Below are 4,673 nucleotides of genomic sequence, written 5' to 3' on the forward strand. Positions count from 1 at the left end.
GGCACTGTTGCCCTGCTTCCTCAGTTTCAGAGGGTACCTTTTTCAGGGTTGCTTTTTCACCGGGTCTCCTCGCCATTGTATTTTTTTATCTTATTTTTTTTGCTTAAAGATTGCCACCTGAGCTAGCCTCTGTTGCGCTTCTTTCTCAGTTCTAGAGGGTAGATTTCTCCGTGTTGCTTTTTCCCCAGGTCTCCACGCACTTCCTTTTATTTTTCCTTAAAAATTGCCACCTGAGCTAGCCTCTGTTGTCCATCTTCGTCGGTTTCAGAGGGTAGATTTCTCACTGTTGCTTTTTTGCCAGGTCTGCACGCCCTTGTGTTTTTTTTCTGCTTAAAGGTTGCAACCTGAGCTAGCTTCTTTTGCCCATGTCCCTCAGTTTCAGAGGGTGGATTTCTCCGTGTTGCTTTTTCCCCAGGCCTCCACGCCCTTGTGTGTTTCTTTTGCTTAACGATTGCCACCTGAGCTAGCCTCTGTTGCCCATCTTCGTCCGTTTCAGAGGGTGGATTTCTCAGTGTTGCCTTTTCCCCAGCTCCCCACGCCCTTGTGTGTTTCTTTTGCTTAAAGATTGCCACCTGAAGCCAGCCTCTCTTGCCCATCTTCCTCAGTTTCAGAGGGTAGATATTTCAGGGTTGCTTTTTCCCCAGGTCTCCACGCCTTTGGGTTTTGTTTTTGCTTAACGATTGCCACCTGAGCTAGCCTCTCTTGCCCATCTTCCTGAGTTTCAGAGGGTCGATATCTCCGTGTTGCTGTTTCCCCAGGTCTCCACGCCCTTGTGTGTTTCTTTTGCTTAACGTTTGCCACCTGAAGCCAGCCTCTCTTGCCCATCTTCCTCAGTTTCAGAGGGTAGATATTTCAGGGTTGCTTTTTCCCCAGGTCTCCACGCCTTTGTGTTTTGTTTTTGCTTAACGAGTGCCACCTGAGCTAGCCTCTCTTGCCCATGTTCCTCAGTTTCAGAGGGTAGATATTTCAGGGTTGCTTTGTCCCCAGGGCTCCACGCCTTTGTGCTTTGTTTTTGCTTAAGGATTGCCACCTGAGCTAGCCTCTCTTGCCCATCTTCCTCAGTTTCAGAGGGTGGATTTCTCCGTGTTGCTTTTTCCCCAGGTCTCCACGCCCTTGTGTGTTTCTTTTGCTTAAAGATTGCCACCTGAGCTAGCCTCTGTTGCCCATCTTCGTCCGTTTCAGAGGGTGGATTTCTCAGTGTTGCCTTTTCGCCAGCTCCCCACGCCCTTGTGTGTTTCTTTTGCTTAAAGATTGTCACCTGAGCTAGGCACTGTTGCCCTGCTTCCTCAGTTTCAGAGGGTACCTTTTTCAGGGTTGCTTTTTGACCGGGTCTCCTCGCCATTGTATTTTTTTATCTTATTTTTTTTGCTTAAAGATTGCCACCTGAGCTAGCCTCTGTTGCGCTTCTTTCTCAGTTCTAGAGGGTAGATTTCTCCGTGTTGCTTTTTCCCCAGGTCTCCACGCACTTCCTTTTATTTTTCCTTAAAAATTGCCACCTGAGCTAGCCTCTGTTGTCCATCTTCGTCGGTTTCAGAGGGTAGATTTCTCACTGTTGCTTTTTTGCCAGGTCTGCACGCCCTTGTGTTTTTTTTCTGCTTAAAGGTTGCAACCTGAGCTAGCTTCTTTTGCCCATGTCCCTCAGTTTCAGAGGGTGGATTTCTCCGTGTTGCTTTTTCCCCAGGCCTCCACGCCCTTGTGTGTTTCTTTTGCTTAAAGATTGCCACCTTAAGCCAGCCCCTCTTGCCCATCTTCCTCAGTTTCAGAGGGTAGACTCTCCGCCTGCCTTCGACAGGCCCTCTGGACTGGAAAGCTTTCCTCCTCCCGTCATCACGGTCCTTCTCGGATGACGTGCCTGGTTTCGGTTTGACCGTCCCCGCCCGCCCTGATTTTCTAAGTCCTCCCGGGAACCCCGGGGGCGCTCCAGCCGCTCCGGGAAGCGGCGGCCTCCCGGCCGCACCGGCCCAGCCCGGCCCGGGCCGCCCCCTGGCCTCTCTGGGGGGAACTCTCCCCTTCCCCTTCCCGGTGATCGCCCGAGAAACCTTTTCCGAGTCCCCCTCCTGCGGCTGGGGCTGCGCCTTGGCGGCCGGGAGCCCGCGGGCGGACGCCCCGGGGCCGCACTGGGCCGGGAGGCTGGGTCCGAGGGGGCTCCGGGACGGGATCGGGCGGCCCGGCGGCCCGGCTGTGCTCCCCGGCGGGCCCGCGCTCCGGCTCCGTCCCGCTGAGGCGGTCGTCGGTCGCCGGGTGCCACCTGGCGGCCGCTTTTATATCGTCTCTTTCCTCCGGAGCTCCGGCGACGCGGGCCAAGGGACGGGACTCGGCCGCGGTGACCGAGGCAGAGTCCCGGGAGGCCGGCGTCGCTGGCGGGATCTGGCCCGGTGGCGCCGGGGCGTGAGCGCGACGCCCGCTCGCCGGAGATTGGAGGTGCAGGCTACTGAGGGAGGTGGCTGTCGCCGCGCCGCCCGGTGCCGGCCGGGGTGTGGGGCCTCCCGGACGGGTCGACCAGCAGCCGCCGGTGCCCCTCCGTCCCCGGGAGGGGGTGGGGGGCCGCCGCGGGGGAACGGGCGAGGGAGCTCGTCCCGTGCCCGGCCGTCGTCCCGAGGGCGGCCCGGTGGTCGGGCCTTCCGCGTCGCCGATCCCCTTTCCGCGCCCCGCTCCGGAGGTGGGCGACCGGCCGGGGCCTTGCGGGGGAGGCCCGTGGAGGGCGCGACGGGCTCGGCCGCCGGGCTGGCCTTTTCCCCACTGGTCTTCCGAGTCGACCGGCTCTGGCGGTGGGGACCGGGCCCGGTCCTCGGATGCCTCCTCCTCCGTGGCAGTTTTTTTTTCCAAGTCCCGCCCTGGAGAAGAGCGTGGACCGGCCCCGGGAGCCCTCGAGGGCGGGCCGGGGAGGGCGTCCCCGGCCCGGACGCGTGCCCGGGGTGGGTCCGGGCCGTCGGACCGGACTTCTCTCTCCGAGTTTCGCGGGTCGCGTCTTTGTCCGGAGGCGGGAGGGGGCCGGCTCGAGGCGTAGGTGGAGCCCCGGCTGAGGGACGGGAGCCACGGTCCCGCCCCGGGCCCGGTCGCCGGAGGCGCCTCCGCGGAATTCTTTTCTAAGTCCTGACCCGGCGACTCAGAGGGAGGGACCGACCGGTCCCGGCCCGCGCGGGCGGCCCGGGGAGGCTGTCCCCGGCTCCCCCTGCCGCCACGCTTCTGGGGTCGACCAGATGGCCCCGGGAGCTCCGGGCCTGGTGGCGATGGGGTCGTGCTTGGGGTCTGGTGGCCGTGGCCGTGATCCAGGGGTTCCCCTGGTGATCCGTGGGTGGGCCCCGTCTCCGGGCGCGGCGATTCTTGCCCCCGAATGGGTGGTTTTGTGCCGCCAGATAAGTGCTGACACGCTCTGCTCGGGTGACAGTCGCCCGAGAGCTTCCGGGTGCCTGGATGCGTGTGCGGGGAGGGCTCCGGGCTCTGGCCGAGAACCGGACGCCCGTTTCCACCCCCGCCGCTTGAGCCGCCCGCTGGGGCCTGCGCGCCGGCTCTTGTGCGTTCCAGGCGCCCCCACGACCGTGGTGCCACCTCCGGTCTCTGGTACCCGAGGGCGGCGGGGTTAGGGGCGCGGGGTCCTCTACCACGTGCACTCCCTGCCGCCGGCACCCGGGTGCGGTCGCGACTTACCCCATCCCACCGGCTCCGTGCCAGTGCGTGTCAGGCGTTCTCGTCCTGGGGTCGTCGCCCGCGCTTGCTGGAGGAGGAGAGGGGTCGGTGAGGCTGAAGCAGGCTCCTCCGCTCGCTGTCCTCGCCGGCCTTCCCTTGCTCGGGGGTCCCTCGCGTTATGCTGCCGACCGATGTGGTGATGCTGTGCTCTCCCGGGCCGGGCCTAAGCCGTGCCAGACGAGGGACGGACGTTCATGGCGAACGGGACCGCTCTTCTCGCTCTGCCCGCGGGTCCCCTCGCCCGTTCTCCCCCGCTGCGAGTGGCGTGTGGGAGGCGGCAGGGGTGCGGAATCCGGCCCGACCTCGCTCCCCCGCCCCGTGCCTCGTGGCGTGGGCGGTGTCGGGGTCTCCGTGACGCGGCGGATGCTCTGCCTGTGCCTCTTGGCTGTGTCTCGCGGGCGGCCCTCCCCGCGGTGGGGCGGGCCGTGTTGCCGCCGCGCCGCGCGCCTTCCCGGGCGCGTGAGCGCGTTCCCCAGGCCGTTGGCGGTGCCCCTGGAGCGTTCCAGGTCGTCCCTCAGGCGCCCGAGGCCGAGTGGCGGTGTCGTTCCCTGTTCCCGTCGGCCTCCTCAGGTAACCACTGCGCTGGTGTGTCTGAGGAGCGGGGGGGTCGAGTCGGTAAGGGAGGCGTGCCCCTCGTCCCCCTCGGGGGGGACGGGTGCCTCGTCGCCCCCCACGGCGTGCCGTGTGGGGGCGGGCAGGCTCGGGCGCGTGCCCGCGCGTTCCCCTTGCTGGGGTTTCCCCGCGGGTGTGGGAGTGACCGTGGCGGGCCGAGCCAGCGGCGTGGCGCTGGCTCTTTGGTTGGGAGGTGCTGTTTGATCGGCACCTCCGTCCCAGTCTCTGCCTCCCTTGGTCTCTCGGCCTGAGGGGAGGCACTGACTTGGGAGCCGCACAGGGGCCTTGTAGATCCCTAGCTAAGCCCAGTGTGGCCAGAGATGGCGAGCCCGGGGCAGCGCGGGCTCGCGGCCCTGACCACGGACGCTCCGACT

The sequence above is a fragment of the Equus asinus genome, unplaced genomic scaffold (assembly GCF_041296235.1).
Source record: "Equus asinus isolate D_3611 breed Donkey unplaced genomic scaffold, EquAss-T2T_v2 contig_146, whole genome shotgun sequence".
Taxonomy (NCBI): domain Eukaryota; kingdom Metazoa; phylum Chordata; class Mammalia; order Perissodactyla; family Equidae; genus Equus; species Equus asinus.